The 23,577-nt window shown below is 35.9% G+C and overlaps 1 pseudogene; it reads right to left on the bottom strand.

Moving 5' to 3' along the window:
- Positions 1-23,577, bottom strand: part of LOC108553012 (acetylcholine receptor subunit alpha-like) — an 89,595-nt pseudogene that overhangs the window by 44,101 nt on the left and 21,917 nt on the right.

Here is a 23,577-nt window from a genome sequence, read left to right as displayed (position 1 = left end):
ATATATAATTAATAATTCAATGTATAAAATAAATATTATATGAAAAATATAAATCCACATAATCTGTAAATTACCTCGTTGGAAATCTAAATAAATTCCAATAAAATACGACACGAAAAGAAGCACAAACTTGTGAATTTTAAATTTTACCTCTAGCTATCGTAAAAAAATTTGGAGGTATCACAAGATTTAACTACCCGTAAAAGAAATCCATAAAACTGACACGAAAAAAGAAAAGCGCGCTTCGCATATTACGACACACAATCGTCTCCAACGAATCATAGCTCTCTCAGCAACGTGAACGCAAAAATCGATTCGCGATCTTGCCCTCGCAGCCACATCGTCAAATAACTAGCATCTAAAATTCTCGTTGAACTCGTTCTGAGTTCACGAGGTCACGTGGCCTGTGCTAAATTTTCACAGGAACATTCCACGAGTCCGACAACAAGGAAATTCACGGTATCGACCACCGGTGCTCATTACGCCATCGAAAATTGCCCACATGCTCGGGGCTCGCGATGATCAGCACCTGACCTTCGGCCGTTTAACAGGTGGCAAACTTTTACCCGCACTCGTTTAACGTAGAACTCGACCCCAAATGAGATCTCCGGTCGTGGAGACCTCGCGTGGCCCTATTAATTAAATGGCAAAACCGAGAAATCGGCGCGTCGAACCGTCCCGCACTGAGAATCTAATGGCTCGGTTTCATCGTCGCCACCATATTAACCCCTTACCCTGCGATTGAAGTTCCAATAGCGCGTGCCATAATCAACAGCGAAGTCGGTCACACATCAAGGGATTTCAAGAATAACGAGTAACCGAGACAGAAGGGTGCGAAGCAACCTTTTCTTCATGACGCATCAACAAGCAATCTGTAATCATCCGCCGTACAATCATACCTCGAAACCCCGCTATGAGATAGTTTCTTACTCTATTTGTAGAGTCATACAGTCTCTACTATGATGGAGAGTACTTCGGCTACTAAATTTCCGCAGACTAGGGACTGGATCTGATTTAATCTCAACTCTAATTGACTCTTAAAGACTGCTACTAATAACGAACAATTCTTACTAGACTCGCTCTTAATAGACTTTTACAAAACTCTTAACGAATTGATAACGAACTGCCAACAACAACTACTCTCAACGAACTACACAATTCTTCACGAACCAAAAACAACTAAACTGTATCTTCCAGAACGGGCCCTTTTAAGCCCGTCTAGAAGGCAAGTGCCTCCCCCGAAGGAGGAGAAAACTCCCTCGACGCCAAGCTCAGGGATGGAAGGGACTCCTCCTTCCGGGTTTGGCTCTCCGAAGGGTCACCCTCCCGGAGACCCTTCCCGAGAGGTGACCGCGAATGCGGTCGACAAGGAAAGCCGAGGTTGCGCGAGGCCACCTCACGTGACCTGGCCCCGACCACCTATCTGGTAGCCAGACCCTGACGAGTCTTCTAAACCTGGCAAAAGTGTTCTCTGCAGGTCAATTTAACTCTTTCACTACGGTAAGCCTCAACACGGAGTTTCTCTCGTAGAAGTGTTGTACCAAAGATGGAAACATTTCGAGCCGACAGTCTTTAGTGTTCGAAGCCAAATCTTCTAAAGAAAAAAGAAAAAGAAAGAGAAAAACCGACCATCGTAATAGTGCTTGCAATTCTTTGCAATAAGAGCTAAGCGGAACGATAGCACTTGTCTTACTTTTTGGGTCAATTTTTGCGGCTGGTGACTATAGTCACCCGTAGTAGCGAAAGGGTTAAGATAGATCAGAAGGGTACAACAATACTATCTTAAGTCAATTCACCAAAAATACGAATCCTACATCAGTGTATGGGAAAGTCTCGTCACAAAGGACGGAAATTGCGACGGAATTTACGACTGAACCGCGTTGTTTACTTTGGGCCCAATCTACAAATAACGTCTGTCGCTCGTGATACTCGTGTTCGGCTCGATTTCCATACCACGAGTATTACCACGATTTCCTCACGCGATACTGTGTAGACGAAGGGGTTGAGGAACCGGTTGTTAGAGGAGCCCTCGAACGGCCCACGGAGGGATGAAAAGGACAACAGCGAAAGTGGAACGTAAAACGGAGGCTCGCGAGTGATTTTCATCTCGCTAATGCATGCAAGAACTTCCAGAGGTGTAATGAACGCTATTAAGCGAAGTGGGTGTGTGCGTCTTCCGCGGGGAAACAACAAAGGTGCTGGGGATGATGATGCCGATGACTGTGGAGTGAGTTGGGGTTCTATTGACGCGTAGGATGAATGTTTTGCGGGTTTCGCGATTTCTTTCATTTATTTTTGTAGCTATACTCATTATTAAAATAAGATTATACAGAGAAAGCGATGATAGTGATGATATACGTGTGTACAATGACCCACGAAAGTATTGTACTCGAACGTTATATAAATTTTAATAGAGTACTGTACCTCAAAAATTGTGATTTTAATAGAAGTATACATGTACGTGGTTCAATTTATTTTATTTGAACGTATTACTTCATGTGGGTGAAATCGTTACTCAAAGTTACAGTCCGAGCTCTATTCTTTTAAATGAAACTATATAACGAAGCGAGGAAAAGAAAAACTTTTCGAATAAAAAATGTTTAACTTTTGGTGCTCTGCCACTGTGTAATAAAAATTTCTCCGTGTGAGATCCTGTTTAAGAATAAAAAAATTTGTTAAATCTTCAATCGTTGATTTTATACAGTCAGAGACATTTTCTGCCAATAAAAATATTACTGTACGTGTAACTGGTTATACTTAACGTGTATGCAAATTTTCATTAAAATCAGAATTTTTGAATTGGAGAATTCTTTTGAAATATAGCATTCGAATACCTTCGTGGTTACTGTATATAGAAAGAAAAACAAATCCAAACGACTCACCTAACGAGTTCCTTTGACCTCTCGCTACCAAGACTGACACTACACTGCCTTCTCGAAAGGATCGTCTCTCGCTTCCTATAATTCTTCCTTTAAAACCCCCCTTAGCTCTACGGTCGCCAAAAATATTACAGACCCATTGGTGGACTGATTGTTGATGAACGATGACCTATCCTTTATGGATTTTTTCCGCTTAGGCCTATGAGATTAGATTATGAGATCTTACGAGACTACATTATTGTTGCTTTCGTCAGAAGGAAATGTCGTAGCATAATAAAGAAAGAATATAATAAAGAAAAAAAGAAGGAAAAAAATATTAACTATTAATGTCACACTTGATATCGTAACATACAGATTGGTAAATTCGTGGTATTCTATATTTTTATTTCATTTACTCTTTCCATTCGTAAGAAGAAGATGAACTTAACCCTTTGCACTCGACGATTTTTTGGCTAAAGAAGAGTAGGAGTTCGAACATTTTCTACTATGAAGCTGGCGATACTTTTCTGAGCAGTAAATAAGAAATAGTATAATAATTAACATGTAGAATTATTTGATTTCGATACCTTGCACACTGTTACATTATCTTAAATTTGACATATTAATTAATATCGATCTTTGAAATTTTATCAAATGGCGATTGAAGGGCACCTCTCGAGTGCAAAGGGTTACGTGAGAATCTGATTCTTAATAACGTGGGTTGGAATATTAGAAATTTTCAATATTTTTCTTTCATTCATTTTTCCTATTGTAAGAAGAACAATTTTATTAAGAACAATTTTCTATACCAATCCTTCTTTTAATATCATAATACGTGATATCATAAAAGCAAAGGAAGGAGAAGAAATAGTATTTGAATTCCTGTGTATCCTATGGATATAAGTCTCCGATCTAAAATTTTTGAGAACGTTTACAGCTACCAACAAAATTTTCAAACGTTTGATAATAGTATAATTATAGCTAGCACAATGAAACTATTTCGTCAGTAGGAAATAACAAGCTGATAACTCGTCGAATATATTAGCAGCATGTGATACGAAAAGCATTTGATTTGATATTCAAAGTTTAATCGACTCGCGTGATACAAATAATGCAAATTGTTCCCATTGATGTGTTGGAAGCGAGTCAAAGGATGACGTTTGACTCCCCTAACGTTACTGCCATTAATCTGGAAACTGTAATTACGCCTGGTTATTTAGGGTGACTACGTAAGCCGTTTGAACTAGGCGACATCACCTTGTATCGGCAACGTATCATTATTCTCACGACAAATTGCTACTTCGTTAAATGATACCCTCAATCTCTACTTAAATCACTACTAGCATTCGAATACCTTCGTGGTTACTGTATATAGAAAGAAAAACAAATCCAAACGACTCACCTAACGAGTTCCTTTGACCTCTCGCTACCAAGACTGACACTACACTGCCTTCTCGAAAGGATCGTCTCTCGCTTCCTATAATTCTTCCTTTAAAACCCCCCTTAGCTCTACGGTCGCCAAAAATATTACAGACCCATTGGTGGACTGATTGTTGATGAACGATGACCTATCCTTTATGGATTTTTTCCGCTTAGGCCTATGAGATTAGATTATGAGATCTTACGAGACTACATTATTGTTGCTTTCGTCAGAAGGAAATGTCGTAGCATAATAAAGAAAGAATATAATAAAGAAAAAAAGAAGGAAAAAAATATTAACTATTAATGTCACACTTGATATCGTAACATACAGATTGGTAAATTCGTGGTATTCTATATTTTTATTTCATTTACTCTTTCCATTCGTAAGAAGAAGATGAACTTAACCCTTTGCACTCGACGATTTTTTGGCTAAAGAAGAGTAGGAGTTCGAACATTTTCTACTATGAAGCTGGCGATACTTTTCTGAGCAGTAAATAAGAAATAGTATAATAATTAACATGTAGAATTATTTGATTTCGATACCTTGCACACTGTTACATTATCTTAAATTTGACATATTAATTAATATCGATCTTTGAAATTTTATCAAATGGCGATTGAAGGGCACCTCTCGAGTGCAAAGGGTTACGTGAGAATCTGATTCTTAATAACGTGGGTTGGAATATTAGAAATTTTCAATATTTTTCTTTCATTCATTTTTCCTATTGTAAGAAGAACAATTTTATTAAGAACAATTTTCTATACCAATCCTTCTTTTAATATCATAATACGTGATATCATAAAAGCAAAGGAAGGAGAAGAAATAGTATTTGAATTCCTGTGTATCCTATGGATATAAGTCTCCGATCTAAAATTTTTGAGAACGTTTACAGCTACCAACAAAATTTTCAAACGTTTGATAATAGTATAATTATAGCTAGCACAATGAAACTATTTCGTCAGTAGGAAATAACAAGCTGATAACTCGTCGAATATATTAGCAGCATGTGATACGAAAAGCATTTGATTTGATATTCAAAGTTTAATCGACTCGCGTGATACAAATAATGCAAATTGTTCCCATTGATGTGTTGGAAGCGAGTCAAAGGATGACGTTTGACTCCCCTAACGTTACTGCCATTAATCTGGAAACTGTAATTACGCCTGGTTATTTAGGGTGACTACGTAAGCCGTTTGAACTAGGCGACATCACCTTGTATCGGCAACGTATCATTATTCTCACGACAAATTGCTACTTCGTTAAATGATACCCTCAATCTCTACTTAAATCACTACTAACGAGCCTTTAGCGTCTACAAAGACACAACATTTGAAACTATTTTCTTCAGTTAAACTCACGAATCGGTCTCTAACGAGTTTTTAAGATAAGGAATATCTTTCGTTATCGTACTGTTACGAGATTTTCATATCTTATCGGAATTCGGCTAACAAGGAAAGTGCAAGTACTTCGGGTCACAGATTCAGTTGAAATTTTGCATAATATACAGGATGTCCAAAAAAAACGTATACACACTCTAATACCTTATTCTTTCTAATTTATTTTTTCTTTTCTAGGTACAACCCATTTAAAGTAATGGCTGATTTAAGACTAGACTTAGAAAAACGTAAATATATTTTAAAGTGCTACCACCATAATCTATAATCCATCTAAATATATACTGTTTTTATAATCAAGCAAAGTGTGTATGCATTTTTTTGGGACTCCCTGTATATCATTATAACGGTAACTACTCAATAGTTTTTGAAATATTTGTAATTAAAGCTTTATTATTTTTAACTAGAAATTTCTTTCGAATCCTTATCAATAGTTATCAAGTGGCAGTGTGACACTCAACGGAACTTGATAAGTATTCGAAATAAATCTATAATTAAGGCAATAATAAAGCTCTAATCATAAATATCTCGAAAACTATTGAGTAGCTGCCCTTATAACGGTACATTTTCCTGAAAAAAGAAAAATCTAGAAAATCTCAAATCTACAAACCTGCAAAGTTTCAACTAAATCAATGACCCGAAGGGCTTGCACTCTCCTTGTAAGTAAAAAGAGCGGATCGTAACTTCAGGGATTAGTAATCCAGCACCTTCCAGAAGGTACAGACAAAATAACAATCCGCTGTTTACTATAAAAAGGGGTGTGTTAATCCTTGAAATACCGTTCCCGGTATTCCGTTTATTTCTTCGTTTGTAACCTCTACCTTTATACCTCAAACTCAGAAATTCCAATTGTTCCATTTTGGAAAGCGCGTTCATAGCATAACTCTTCCTTTAATTTTCGATAATTCTAAAGACTTTATTATTTTGTATTACGATTGCTACGAAAGGTTAGACGTGATAAATGTGAAAGTTCTGAAAATTTACAAGTACCAGACCCGACAGATTAGACCCACTTGGACACCACTTGCAAATCACGTCATTGGCCATCGAAAATTGGCTCCTTGACAGTTTCCTATTCCTTAGCCAAAGGTCCTTCCGTCACACCCTCTGTCCAATCAAAAATCTTTACTTTACCTCCACTAATATTTATCCTATCCAATCAGAACCAAACTGGAGAAAATACCGGACAAGACACGATGAGACATAACACAGTCCACTTACTATTTCGAAGCTAAACAGAACCATCTTCAAAGAACCGTCTATCACTAATCGTTGTCAAGTAAGATAGACCTAATGACGATATACAGGGTGTCTTCCACCGAAGTTCAAAGTATAGAGCTGTCAACCTTTCAATATTGTTAAATCTATGCAACGACGTATTTATTGAAAATTTTCGGCAATCTAGCGATCGAACTTGTAGAATAAGAATTATAAACGCGATCTGTAACAGTATTTTCTTTTTAGTCATGAAATAATATTTAGAATCAGAAACTAGCAATAAGCAGAAACATCGACACGATGTTAGGACATACATTACAGATTGAAATTAAAATAATATTCAATATTTATATACATTTATATAGCTATCTATACAACTACATTTAAGTAATATTAATACAAGTATCAAATTTTTAATACTTCCAGAAGATAAATATTTATACAGAAACAGAAATATCATAACGTGTCTATACTGAATACACAAGAAACTATTATGCACATAGAAATAAGTCGAAGAAAGAGAACAAAATTTTTATTACCATTTCCTTCATAATAGATACTATGTATACTTTGATTTTGGAGGAAAGGATAATAGGAAAAATAAAGATAGATAAGAATGGAAATATTATCAGATACGAAACTGAAGAAAAAAATTTGGAAAGAACAAAACGAACTGACAGGAAACCTGAAATATTTAAAAGATCAGCAAGGAGAATGTTTAAAACTAGAAACAAAAGAGAATTTTTACTCTGTTATAGCTGCTGCAATGGTATTTCTGAAATTGAGGATAGTCTATCGCAAACCTCTCCTAACTTAATGGGATTTAATCTGAACCTGCTCATTTAATGCTTATTGTACCGCATAGTAATAAATTACGAGAAGCAGACGGTGACATGCCAAGAGGAGTGGACATCTCTAACTTGGCCAATTCTCCCAAGACCCCAAGCATTTCGCCTGCTTCGAGATAGTGGTGCAGATTAACACGTTAACTGCCGTCTATGAATTATCTCGTACTCAAGAATGATCCATTTGTCGTCTTCTATAATGGTATAAACCTTCTCCAAAGCAAATAAATCGAAGGAAAATAATACACGCGTGTAAGAGACAGAGGACCATCGTGATAATCTATGTTTCAAGTTGATATTGTCAACCAATTCGAAGCAAATGTTAAACCAGATGAATTATCTAATATTTATTCAATACAGTCAATACCATGTCATTTTAACGTGTTTATGACTATAGTGATGAAACGTCGAACGCTAATGGAACATCATATAATAGAGAAAAATATAATCATGCAGCATCGATTTATATATAATGAAATACTCCAAAACTGGCAATATTCGCTTGTCAAAATGTGAAATTAATTGGAAAATCTGTTGGTAATTCAATTCCTTTATAATTTATCCTGTATTAATTTAAGATATAAATTTTGTATCCTTTTATCGATTTTACTTGTATGATATTTTATTGTTTCGACTTCATAAATTGGTATTGTATATTATTTAAATATGATTCAAGTGTTCTATATAACGATAGCATATTAAGAGCGTATTCTGTCACAGAGAAAAGATTAAAATGAAATTTTTGTCATTAATTAGTATTGAAAAATGGTATTTGGGACATTTTCAATTCCTTGTCTCAAAAATTGTTTGAGAAGCCAACGATACCAAGTGTCTTCTGTTTTTGGACAGAATAAAAATTTGGATTGTCACCTTTTCAATTATGTCACTTATTTTATTCTTCGTTATAAAGAGAATAAATATTTCAGCTCTTAAAGATTGCTTTATCATAAGACTCTAGCTTCCAATAGATTAGGTTTGGGTTAAATTAGGAACTAGGCCTATTAATTGCTCGTATGCTGTACCAAGAACTCCATCGCTTTTAAGAAGAATCCTAAAAATCTCCATGACCAATAAAAATTCTCATTTTCTATATCCATAATGTAATTTTTAAATCTTAACACACAATCATCTATGGCCTAAGCTAGTTATTAAAGATTACCTAAAAATGGTCTTCTTCAACGTCTTCTTCTTCAACAACTGCATTAGCAATAATTAACTCTGTGTACCCTATTGGTTCCACTACAACAATATTATTAATTAGTGATTTATTACTTGGTAATAATTACTATATTATTATCGATGAAGACGAAGGAAGTGAGTAAAGCTACTCATAAAGAAATTTACAGACGTTCCTATTTTCTTCTTCCTCTCTGAAATAAAATTTTTAATTTAAAAACGTTTTCCATTGCAAAAGTCTATTTAGAATCGTTGATAAATCGAATGAAATGTTTTTAGAATGCTGAGGATCAAATTCTCATTATCCTTATCTTCCAGGCTCTGGCCTAAAATATAATATAGTACTCATCCATTTTAAAATTAAAGTATACTAGTTATCTATAACAGAAAGAAGTAATCAAAGATTACTCAGAGCTAATATTTCACAACACCGTGACGTAAAACCAGCTGGCTCCATAATAATTAAAATCTCATTTTCCGCGTTCACAGTGTAAATTTTAAATTTTGACGCTTACAACGCTAAATGGTAATTAAACTTCGCTGAAAAATAATTTGTTTCGCTACTCGTATCATGAACTATCTGTTATAACGATAAAACGATAATCGTAATTGATACACTTCAAGACTAAATTAAAATGCTCCTATCGCAACAACAACCTAATTGCGAGATACAGTTTAACGGACAAATCTTATTAAAACACTCGACGCAAATTCCAAGTACGAAAAGAAAAATATTATCTTTAACTCTTTGCACTCGACGATCTTTTCGTTACAGAAACATAGTAATTCGAAGACTTCCTGCTATAAAGTCGACGATATCCTCAAAACGGTAAATAAGAAATGAAAATTAATTGTAAGACGTAGAATTATTTTACCTCGACATTCCACGCATCGTTGGGCAATTTTAAATTCGAGATATTAATTAACAATGATCTTTAGAATTTGATTAAATGGCTACTGGAAAGCGCTCCTCGAGTGCAAAGGGTTAATATTTCACCAACACAAAAATCCAGATTAATTATCAATTATGTGAATACGAAATACCAATAAACCAGCAGAGTCCACGAAAACGATAACCGTCCAAGAAGCAGGCTCCGAGTAAATGTTTAATAATTTATACAGATCGAACGACTTATCATTAGTGCTAGATCTGATTATCCGAAGTAAGAGGATCTCCGTAGGATTTGAATTAACTGCAGAAGATTAAGTTAAAGTTAAGCGTCTAAGAAGGTTCTCGTGGAAACTCGATTGCCTTCTTCAGAATTCAGGAAGCACTTGGAGGGTAGGAAAAAAAAGGGGAAAAGAAGCAAATCCTTATAGCGATCTCGGTGTTGGTTTGGATGTGAGCGCCTCCCATTTTCCCAGTCGACCAGGAGTCACTGTAGAGCGAAAGGGAAAAGGGAACAATAAGAGAAGGAAATCTTAATTAAAATGTATACCGGTCTAGCGAGCCTGACCCCTTCCATCTTCGTCGACCGATCGATGTTGGTCCCTGGACGATGAAAAATTAATAAACGGAATAAGGGTGCCCCGAGAAACGAAGGTCGTCTCCTTCACTGGCAAATTCGCGAGAATGTTACGTCCAGGACAAAAGTAAGAACCTAGGTTACGAGGTAGCAATCGTGAAGAAAGCTGTTGCGTCTATGGATGCAAGTAGGTCAGTCATCACTGAAACAGGAACAAAATGTCTACGGTAGACCTTCTTGTATCGTCGAAATAAAGAGAATATCTCCGAGCTCGTTAAATAAATGTCGATATATCGAAAGTGATCGTGATCATTGCGGTTTTAGACTATGCGTATTGAAAGTCTGCATTTTAGAAATTGACATGTAACTTTACTGCTAATTTCTGGGAATTAGAAGTGGGATGAACGTGCAGCAAGTTAATTAGTTATTTTGAATATGTTAATGGGGAAACTTTGAAACTGACTTTCGAAATGAAAGGAATGGAAAATTATCAGTACTGAATTTAGAGCTTTTGGAAATTATTACAATAATTATTCATACACCAGGCTGTTATACTATGTTATTAGTGAAATAGTGTTAATTAATTTTTGTTAATAAATATAAGAAGTTATCCATACAATAAGAAATTATCATGGGTGATAGGAAGTTAATGATTGTAATAAAAAATAATTTACATGTGTACTATTATGCAACGTGATACCAAACTATTTTATGCTTTAATACCATATAGTTATTTAAAATATTTATGTTACCTACATTGTTTTACGTTTCATGTAAATTGTTAACCACAATCGTTAACTGTTTCTAAAAATAATTCTAAATAAGTGCAAATAATAAAAGTAATTCAATTATTTGAGATAATAAAAAAATAATAACGATGTACATAATCTGTAATAAATATTCTCCTTACTTAACTCAGAAAAATTCTTATGTTTTCCTATTTCATGAATTCAATAATGAAAATGTTTATTAAATATATATAAAGAAAATTACTTTATTTCTTGTTCTCTGTTCCTCCTTTATTTATTAATAAAATGAAATTCTTCGCTGAAACAACTTTCCCTCGCACAATATCTCTCCAAATTTCTGTAACCCGGAGAACACAATTTCACCCCATCCCCAAATACTAACTTTCGCAGGTAGGAAACTTGTTAAACCTCAAACATTAAATCCCACTCGCAACGCGCGCAAGACCATCGAAGAAACAATTCTTCTCTATAATTCCTGGGATCTATGCTGTTGCGTCCCGAACATTGCAATTCCCTCGATTGGAGTTTCACTGGGTTAAAGGACCTGCTAGACTCAGGCGACAGGATTGAGGATACTGTCTACTCGAACTTACGTGATCCAGACCTGGTTAAAATTTTAAAACGAATTGATGCGCATCGATTGTAACGCTATTTACCAATTTTGACAAAATATAACGAAGAAAATCGAAGTCATCGTCGAGTCTAATCTGCTCATCACGAGAGTTTGCGTGCGAATCCACTTGCTGGATGTGTATCAGTGTTTTCGTAAGTTTCGGTGTAACGTGATCGATTCGTGCCAAGTGTGAGTGGTGGATGCGTGTTTTCCTTTTGATTGTGTATACTGTAGTGTGTACTAGTTTCATTTTGCGGTGGTAAGACATGTTTAAACAAATTCGAACCGTTGTGATCATCGCCTAACAGTGTTTATGGTCCTTTACGGAAGACTGTTGAAATATATACAATTCATACTTCGCGCCTTGGAGAGTTGTCGCGACGTGTTGGCAACACTCGAAAGTTGCTATGTGATATATATTGTGAACGTTGGTGGGCCTTAATATATGGTATTCGGTATACGGTGTTCTGTACCCACGTGCAATTGGACTATAATAAAATCAGTATCAATCGTTACGAATATACGACTACATTATTAATCACTTGTGCTACCAATAAACTCACAGCCGTGTGTGCCTAAACGGTCCAGTGTTTCTGTGACAATTCCATGACAACATATATACCACGTTGTTAACGATTCTGCTATAAAAGCATTACGACGTGCGTGGCACGTCTTTCCAGCGCAAGTGGTATAGAACCTGTTTCAACTTTCACCTATTAATATTATATTAACCGTTTGAGTCCCAGAGGCTTTTAAAAGAACACGGTCGAAGTACCCCGAACAGCGCGATAGCGTTTGTTGGTGCTATGTGACATACGTGCATCAGCAAAGTTGAACGCGCCACTTCGACAGTCAATAATAGCACCGTCAGTCGTCCATAGCGCTCGAAATGTCCTGGGAGTTTTCGACACAATACCAGAAGAGCGCGATCGCGCTGCTTGAGACTCAAACGGTTAACAAAGCAGACGCGCGTGGTGTTCAGGTGATACGAGTCACCTACGCAGGTAACAAACAAATGAACCAATTTGCAATTCGACTCGGATAGTTCGGTCCTGGGACCGAACATGTGCTTCTCATGGATAGCATGCAAGACAAACGCGAAGGAAGCGGATCGCCGAGATCGATGATTCCAAAGATGACTATGACCAAATGTAGTATGTTATTCGTTGGAGCCCGGTTGAGCGGAACGCGAGCATGCAGACGAATATCCAGGTCACTTGGTCCTTAATCGATATATAAGCGCTCCAGGATGACCTTTGAGCGGTCAAGTGAACCTGTGTGCATTTCCGTATGCAGTCCGGGATGCGTGGGCGTGTTATCTCTCATTTCGTACGTGCGCCTGGCACCGGCACGTACCGTCAATCCGAGGCAGCGGATTCTCGGGATAGTCGCGAGGGAAAGTGCTCCTCCATACTCGTGGATCTCTCAACGTAATAATGCTGTCCTACCACACCTCTAGCCTCGAACCGGTTGCCGATACTGCGATTCATCAAGCTACTCGCTAATTTATCATCTCGTGATAAATTGGGTCTGTTACGAGCGTGTCAGTTACTGTCCGTGCCTCTGATTGTTTCTTATGGATTGATTTTTTCAATTTTCATTTCCGCCGAATTTTATTTGAACTTTAGCTGAATTTTATCGAATTGAGTTTTATTTGAATTTCACGGTTGACCGAATTTCATGTTTATGGCTTACGAGTTCCTCAGGTTTGACGAGTTTGGGTATAAGCTTCGGTCAGGTTTCCGATGATTGATGTGATGATTCGTTTAAAATTTTTTTAAATGAAATTTTGATACGGATTTTTCATTATTTTATTTGTTTTCCATCCTTTTGTTCATTTCTTGAATATTAAATCCCAGATTACTTCGTTTATTCGTTGTTATTATTAAAGAGTGTTTATGTTTATTTAAATAATATAGAAGCAATGAAATCATTGACACGAATCAATGACTCGAATTAATAATAAAATAGATATTTCAATTACAAAGGATAAGCTTTTAGGATTAAAGATTTATATTGTGTTAAGTGAAAGGTTTCTATATTTTATTCCTTCTAACTTTTTTTTAGTTATCATTGCCCCGTTTCAACAAATTTTAATTTCATATTATAGTAAGAAATATGAGCGTTATTATTACTTATTACTGTAATAATTATTCAATGTGAAGTTAAATATGAATTCATTGCTTGTATATCAATTGTAATAATGATACCATACATTTAATAATTTTAACTTTCAATAATTCTATGTCAATTTTATAGATTAGTTAGTTAATTCTTTAATTTAATCATCATAATTCAATCATCATGGGATAGCAAACGATTTTAAGTACCATATTAACCGTCATTATTTATTTATCATTTATTAACATTCTTTACTTATTTTTTATTTTTGATTTATTATTCATTTTGTTAACCATTTATAAGAAACGTTAACGTTGTTTTAATTTTAATATAAAAATAATTACATGGTACCTATTATATACTTTATTGATTAATCGTGGAAATATTTTATCAATCATATATTTTAAATAATGATCAACAGGTACTTATTTACACGAAAAAAATATAAAGAGATCACAAATATTATGTTTATTATAAGCATAAGAAAACGATTGGCATGTTTTTCTTGTAAACATAATTGCTTTATGTTTTCTGGCATATGTATGACACGACCGTGAGTACTCTACTTGTTGAGTGTTCGCTCATACATCGATCTCAGTTACTGATGCTTTTTACCATGATAAAATCCTGCTGCTGTATTATCACGAAACATTTCCATTAAATATGAATATATTCCTCTTTGTTAGATAATTGTACTAATGTAAATAAACAAATAAATAAATACATAAATAAATTGATATATATATATATATTGAAATTTATGAAACACAATCTGTCCATATAATTAAATTATCTCTGACAGCGAGTGGTATAGAGAAATTAATAATTAAATTTAGTATGTTCATACAGCTTATGAATTAAATATATTCATAATAACAACTGCACAACTGTCGCAGTAAAATTGCAAATGTCAAATTACCTTCCATTGTAAAGTCGAATTCCCTTCTACGATAATATTATGCCGAAAATAAAATTTAATTATTCAGTTATGACTAACTTGAAGTAACAAATAAAGCTAAAACAACATACTTGAAAAAATTAAGAAATATGACAAATTGAAATATAGTGAATATAACAGAATATACAAAAACAAGTAAAACTAAATTGGATACAATGAAATCCTTTTTAATTAAAGATTTAAATAAAAAATATCGAGGTGAAAGTTACTAAATCAATAAATAAATTAAATTTTACTAAATATAGAAAATTCTATTTAAAGCAAAATTTTTAAATTAATCTAAACTTGTCTTTTTGTAATAATTACTGTAATTAAAAAAATATACAAATTTTCAACTATCAATTACTAATCTCATTAAAGAATATGTAATTGATTTTTCTTCTTATCAATATACCACAATTAATTATCCAATTAAATTCCGAAAATTATGCAGTATGTAAAATGACACCAACCTTATTAAATGTAACATAGAAGCTTTACAATGCAATTATTTCCTTTACATGAAATTAACGTACGAGATATTCCACAAAATTGAAAATCAAGTTTCATCCTATGCTCAGTATTCACCGACATTAAATCACATAACATTCCTCAGTAAACAAACACAATTTCTGCAGTAATATCACATTCCAAATTATTTCGATAATAATATAATACCAAGTTCTTCGCGAAAACGATATAAGCAGAATCATATTTCTTCATTAAACTTCAATTTCACGTGCTCCCTCATAATAACCTATTCCAAATTATTCAAACAAAGCATGTTTAAAATCTATATTCTCGTCTTTCAAACGTTGTAATTTATCTTACTATTCGACATAATAAAGAAGAAAAGCTACAGATAATCTAAATTGCAAATAACTTTACGTAAAAATAACATACACGATATCTCACACACATACGAAACTCTACAACGAATTATAAACACTGCTCCCGAATTACTTCAATAATTAATGTGGATTTAGTTTTATTAGTGTGAATGCTAGTGTGTAAGGTCGAGTGATGGCACGAATGTAAATATGTATGTTTTTGGATGTACGAGTGGAAGATCTAGAATGCGTGGTATTGTGCAAATGTTACAGCTCAGAACCAATATGTTGTGAAGAGAGTCAATTTGTTACGAAAAGCGTGATAGTGAACAGTTACCAGATAGTAATAATATTAAGAGAAATTTCACTACACATACCTAATCGTTGTAATCTTTTTATGACGTGTGTATATTATAATTTGTAATAAATATATAATTGTTAAACAGTAAACTCATAATTAATCGGAGGATAAATAATCGAAATAAAAATATAAAAAACTGGAAACGATATTTCATCCTATATTAAATCACCTAACGTCACAGTATAATTTCGAAAACAAACATAATTTCGAGAGTAATATCACGTTCCAAATTATTCCGATAATAACAAAATCGAATCCTTCACGAATGCGGAATAAATGGAACCATATTTCTCCATTAAATTTCAATTTCACGTTCCTTCCCACAACAACCGATCCCGGATTATATAAATCATAATTTGCCATATTTATACGTTAGACATTATGCAAATTATGATACATTCAAAAATACTAACGTCGGTAATAGGTAAGCGGTGGTGTGCATAATTTGCATCACGGCAGTGCATTAAATTAGGTTAATACACGACGGCTGAGCTTAGGACGCGTTTGGTGTAGCCCCGATAGGCACCGTTGTTTCGTGATACGGCTCACCGTATCAGCTCGTGCATATACAAACAGCCTTTACGAATGCTTTTCGAGCTACTATTCCATTTAACGGAACATCGATTTCGAGGAGGCGACCAGTCGGGACAGATTGGTCGAGTCGTTTGTGCCACCGGCCGTGAAGGCGAGGGCTACGTTTCGTGCAGAGCGTGTTTTACATAGCGCCGCGTCCATCGTGAACAAACGTGATTCCACGCCATCTTTGTGTTTTAATTAAAGCAGGGTCCCGCCTTTGAACGCCGCTGTCTAGGAAATTTCGGTAATGAGAAACTTACGTTTTGCATATACAGGCAATTACGTTTAAATTTCGAATGTTTTATGTATCCAGACGTAACGAGGATGGTGTGTACGCTGGGGCTTGTTACATCCCTTGAATTGCTCGTGTTCCAGACATATTAACTAAAACGTGCTGAATCGCTTATACAAATGGGTTTTCTGGATGAGGAATATACGAGTCTTGAGATTTTTACGTGTAATTGCACGTTACTCACGTGGTTTACATGGTTGGCAGTTTCAGCCTTCTTCGAATGAAGATAGATTCCTGTGTCAGAGGCTAATTAGCTCGTCAGTGAGTTCAAAGGGTATGACATCGCTTGAACAACCTTAAACGTCGCAGCAGGGATCCTGTGTTCTTACAGGATAGTCTAACAAACGTGTGCGTCTTTGTGTGAACTGTGAAGTTTCTAGTGTTAACGTTTTCTGAATATGCGGTACTGCCTTTGAGTTCATTCTGTCATCTTGTATAAGTGTCTGGTGGCCTGCACTAGGCAGGCCTGGAGATGGTCTAGGTTTATGGTGGCCACTTAGCGGTGAAAGTTTGAGAAGGTCGCGGATGTATTCCGTAGATGTGGTGATTTGCCAAAGAACCATTAAGGATGAGGTCACCCTCGACTAGCCTCGATGTCTGACAGGCGTGATGTCAGCGGACCTAGATGGCAAGCAGTGTTGGGACATCGGGTGCTAAATCGTGACATCACCGAACTTTTGATCACGTGATGAGTAGATTTCGGCTTGGAGTGGGAAATTATTATCAGTGTTGGAACATCGGGTGCTAAATCGCGACGTCACCGAACTCCTGATTATGTGACGAGTTATAGTTATATGTATATAAATAATTGAATATTACAACGTTTATTATAACAATATCTTCGGGGGTTAAAGAAGTAAGTTAAAATTGAAAATTAATTAATTAAGGGATTTTAAAAGGTTTCATAACTAGTCACGAAGTATCTACAGTCACGAACTATAAACAATCCAGAATACCTATGTCATTTCGCTATCAACAGAGGCGCAGCCAGATACAATAATTTACGATCTTGGCTATATCACTCGAGCCAAGTATACACATACTAGATTACGATTCCATTCGCGACCGGCAACACTAAATTAATTCTAGCTCGAATGGACAGTAAGTTGAATGTATGACTTGATCGACAGTTTAAATGGACAGGCAGAATGATCACAAAAGATAAATTGTTTGTGCCATTCCGAGTTATTGATGATCCTTTACCGTTTTTCTTCTTTTTTTTTTTTTTCGTGGAGGTAGTTATCTCGACGTTAGCTCGAAATTTGAGTGTAAACTTTTACCTTTCCTGACGATTGGTTTTTATTAAAAATCCCCTAACTACTACGAATATCAGATAAGGTACATGTGTACCCCTACACTCTACCAATCAAAATTTACTGAAAAGATAAATTTATATAAATTAATTTTAGCGAAAAAGTGAATCTACTATGCGCATGATATAATTAATTCATATTTTTTCTCGGAATTAAATGAAATCGTGAATTCTGAAGAAATCGCTCGTACAATTAATATTAATATTAATAAAGCAATGCAATTTTATTTTCAATCTGATTTCATTAAATTATGCAATAACTCCCTCACACATCGTATACCTAACTTTAAAAGAAAATAACTATTTTCACTTAATAGTATGTATACTAAACACTCAAAGTAATGTGGAATTGGTTTTACATGTGAGAGATGCTGAAGTATAAGTGTCAATACGTATAGTAGTACGATGTCGTAAGTGTTTGTATGTAATTTTAGGATATTCCTTGCCAATCTTATGCATGGAATATTCTGTGCATGTTATGGGAAGGACACAGTTGCGAAAAATGTGACAGAGAATAATAGTGAGATAGAGAAAACTCAATCTACATTAACCATAACTATTAACTTCACAGTCCATTTCATAAACAATTTTCTTAAAATACATCTAGCCATTATTCGTTATAGTTCAACTCACAAATAAAACTGCCGAAAAAGATTGTACAGCCAAAAACTTTTCATCTATAACCTATACACAAACTGGACAGTCCACCCGCTATAGCAAATGAAATCCCTATACTTCTAAAGCCCCAGCTGACTCTTTAAGCCGCTTTGGCTTTAGCCACATTACTCCTCCGTCAGCCGATAGATTCAGATATTTATCAGGTGTTCCAGTTAACGATTTCACTGCCACGTTTTCGTTCATTTTTTCACCCGATATCAATTGATGGATCTCGTTTCACGCCTGTGCAATAAATCTCGGCCTTTGTAGATGGCGAATATCACGAAAAAAAAAGAAGAAGAAGAAAAGGAAAAATGAAGCGAAGGTTCGAGAAGACGAGAATAAACATGGCGCGCGACACAAGCGACGCGCCGCGGCTAGAAGGTGAAACGGAGAAGGAAATGGCGGCAGCTAGAAATAAGGAACGAAAACGTCCAAGGCAAAAGGAGGAATAAGCGGAAAACTAATGGAACCGCGAGAAATCAAGTTACGACGGGAAGGGAAATCTGTTGCTACAGGAATTTAAGGAAGGAAGCAGACAGGCGCGGCATATTCCTCGATCGTGGGAGAAAAGGACGAGCACGGTTCGAAGCATCGGAAAAGAGTCATATCGAGAATCGTTTTTATTTCAATATACCCACTCGATGGAAGCTTCCTATGAATTGCTACGATTCTACGGTTAGCGAATAATCACTCCGATATCTATTCGTTCCTACGTGAAGTGTTAGTCTGAGTTTGAGAAAATTTTTATCGTTGGAAAATTATAGAGATTTATATTTCTAGCTACACGTGTTTTCTTTCTTTTGCCTTTTTGTTCCCTTCTTATAGTCATCTGTAGTATGCTTCCTTCTTCTCAGTACGTATTAATAATGTACCTCCCTGTTCTGGTATACATTAAAATTAAGAAATTCGACATATATACAGTCTGAGGATATTTTCATACAGTCTAAGATAATTTGATCGAATGGAAGTTCAACTTAAAGTTAATTAATCGATCCTTTTTATAGACAGGATATTAGTTGGATGATATATGTGTGTACATGAATGATAAATATCTTATGTTGTACGTTACAATTATAAAATTGTAACCTACAATATTGTAACCTATTTACAGTTATTAATAATATAACAGATACAATATGAATCCGAAATGTAATAGAAGTATCAAGTACAGGTACACTTTACCATACCACAAACAAAAGTATATTGTTTCAGCATCGAACGATAAATAAAAGTATCACGAATAAAATTCAAAACAGAATACCAATCACGTATAACAAAATTAAAGAAAAACTCGATATTCGTAACTTCCCTTTATTAATTACCAATAATAAGTATACAATCCTGACATTGGCACACAAAAATAGCAAGGGTAGATATGTCTGCTTCCTTATTCAAAGCATACCTTTACAAGATCGAAATAAGGGCCCATTTCAAGTTCCTTAAAATGTCAGAAAATCCAACCTCGTGTAAAATTTCAAATTCTTTCACAGCTTTCACTCCCGGTGAATATTTCAATTTCACATACCTACCTTATCTTTCTTTAAATCGGCGTTAATCGCGACACGAATTTTCTATTCGATTCTCGTTACTCGAGCAAAAATATACGTTCATTAGGAACCAAGAGTAGACAAAGAGTCTCCTTCTTCGCTTTCGTTTCACAGCTCGGACTGTTTACCTACTAATCGTGAGCTTCGAGCTCGTAAGGAACGAAATGACCCGTGGAGTTAGTTCGGACCGAATCGCGACGGCGAACGGAGAAAAACGGTGACCGACAGGTGCAAATTCGTGGTCCGAATCTGAAGGATACCGTGAACGTTGGGTCTAATCGTAGAAGGCTCGCGGCAGTACTCGGAAGTGACCGCGGCGTCGAACGAGCGGAAACGTTTCTCTCGTGACCTCGGCCCGTTTGTCAAGAACCATTTACACGAACATTCGCCGCAGCGCCCATGTTTCATGCGATATGAATAATAATCTATCCGGTAACTACATCGAGAGCTCGCCGTGAGTGTCGAGCACGAGCCAAAAACCGAGAAAAAGGACACGAACAAGCTCGTTGGCTCTGGCTCGTTTGTCAACGAACAGGGCAAAAGTTACGCAAATATGTGCACGCTAGGACGGAAGGAAGCTGCGAAACTCCGAGCTGCCGTTCATTACCTCTTTGCTTTGCTTTATTATCGCTCTCCTTTTCTCTCTCTTTTCCTCTATGTCGCTTTGCTGTCCGCCGAGAGGCGTTCGTTCACCGAACAGATGCATTCAGACCAGAGGTGTGAACGAATCCAGCGAATCCGCGATATCCGTATTATCGGGCCAGTGCCTGATACCAGTGATAGCTGCATAATAGGACCGTTCTCGGGCTACATAAATATCCCGGTAATGGGAAAATAACGATCTATACGGGTATTTCGATATTGCGCAGATAATCCTTACCTTCCGTGCAGTCATATATACTTCATAAACTCGCGCCTCTGACCGATATAGGCTGACATCCGCTAATTTGAGTAGTGCATACGCTACGTGCACCGCGTACGCTAATTTATATCATATAATTTCGTCGGAATTAATTCGAATTACTATATTTTTACTTCTGTCAAGTTCCCCGTAATTGATCGTATTAGCATCCGGCGCGGACTATTAAACGCGTGCTCAATTTTAGAAATTATTACCCGCATCTGTGTAAATTGACTGCGATTATACGCCGCTGCCCGCATAGATGTCTGGACCTATGCCCGCTTTACCATCCGCTGCGAGTCTTAAATATGAAATGTTCCAATCATAAATTCCAGTAATATCACAGATACCGATTTGTTATTAACGCATATACGAACCATTTACGGTGATTAACTCGACGCTTTGAATTTATTTCAACTTCAGTGCCAAGGCACCCATTAACGCTTGTCATTTTACGTTTAAATTGAAATTATATTTTTTACTTCGCGAAGATCATCAATTTGACAAGTGAAGCGCACGAATTGTATCAGAAATTGTCTTTCTCGCGTTTAGAAATTCGCAAAATCAATCCAGATAATTGTCCAAGTTTGACACCTAATTGCGAACGTTAAAACGGACACTACCAGATGTTTAAATTATTTTTAAACGACCACGAGTATACAAGTTTTTGAACGTTTTTCTTTTCCGATAAAATATATAACTACAATCGCGATGATTAATCTTCGAATGATCCATGCTCGAGATTATACGCTACCACGATTCAAATAAATAACTCTCCTGATCAAACATCGATAATCCCTCGGTATAGTTATCGGTGCACTGCGAGCAAACACGAGTAATACGGATATCAGCGAGATTCGATTGGACTGGATCATAGGTGTTATTTTATATATACACGACAAATATTTACGTCGTAGTATTTCGTTGTCTCGGGTCCAAGTAAACGAACACCAGCAATTCCAGTAAACATTGGACAGGGTAAACACAATAATAATGGGAGAAAGAGACGGAGAGGACGTCGATGAACCTCATTCACCGTTTACGTTGGAAAGCTCGAGGTTGAATTTAAAAATCGTCGGGCCGACGATACCTCACATTTTTCCGTAACTTTCGGAACGACGTCGCGATATGAGATGCACTCTGACATCAAATAGACTGTTCTACTTTGAAATGCAATATGCACGACGATGGTACCTCTCTTGTTAAGTCGAGTGGACACTCATTTCTCCTTTCGTTTGTTTGTTGCGATCTAACGTGCGCAAGAATGCGTACATGAAACAAGACGTTTGCGCAGAAACATCATTACGTCCTTTGTCCTTTGCGACACGAGACATCTCGGGACTGTTACATCGATTTCAGATTCTCGTTAAAAACACTCTGGATGAACATTGGACATTGAGCAAACGGGAGATAATTTGAGATCGAATCGTGGATATTGCGACCTTAAAACTTGACCAGTGTTAGATACTTGGCAGTGATACGAATAACGCAGAATCTTCTTCGATTCTGTTCCTTCTCGGAGGTAATGGTGAAATTTGATCGAATATTAAGCGACACGGCGACTTTTCGAAGAAATGAACGCCCAAACGAGTTCAATCTCTTGGCAGCATGCTATGCCACTACTATATGTATAGAGTATGTAATGTGAAACTATAGAAGATGTAATTAGAATATAGAACAAAGAAGCGACAGACAGACTCACTTGTTGTAGAGGACTATATCGGGCCGCCATATGTGGTCGGACGGCACATGTAACATGTGAACTCCTCCGTACTCCTTCGGCTCCCATCGCAGCTTGTAATCGTACCATGACTTGAAACAGCCAACACAAAAAATATAACCATGTTATTGATTCGTTTTTCATATACTGTATTTTAAATGAAAGATATTTTCGATAAATCTAGAACTACTTATCATCGTTCTTATATTATTTATTATTTATTTTTCATTATTATTATTATTTATAAGTAGTATATAAATAACAATACGTATTGGGAATCTGCGTGTTTCTAATTTAACTTAGTTCAGGTACATGAATGTAAGATAGCACCAGCGTGCCAAATATCGATGCCTAGTATCGACTTTGATAACATTATATATGTACTCTTCCTTCCTATTAGCAGTAATCGTCATTACGCCGTGCCTTGAGAAATATATGTACTTATGATTGTTCCGCGATTGTGAAATCAGTGTATTAAATAAAACAATTTTTCGTTATTTAACTTTTCATAAAACTTGGTACTTAAAATCTAATTTAAATACACTACGTTCGAATTCACGCCTTAATCCTAAAAATAT

This window comes from Eufriesea mexicana, unplaced genomic scaffold (assembly GCF_001483705.2).
Source record: "Eufriesea mexicana isolate 0111107269 unplaced genomic scaffold, ASM148370v2 scaffold8924, whole genome shotgun sequence".
Taxonomy (NCBI): domain Eukaryota; kingdom Metazoa; phylum Arthropoda; class Insecta; order Hymenoptera; family Apidae; genus Eufriesea; species Eufriesea mexicana.
Note: the sequence above shows the minus strand (reverse complement) of the source record. Positions and strands in the feature narration are given on the sequence as shown.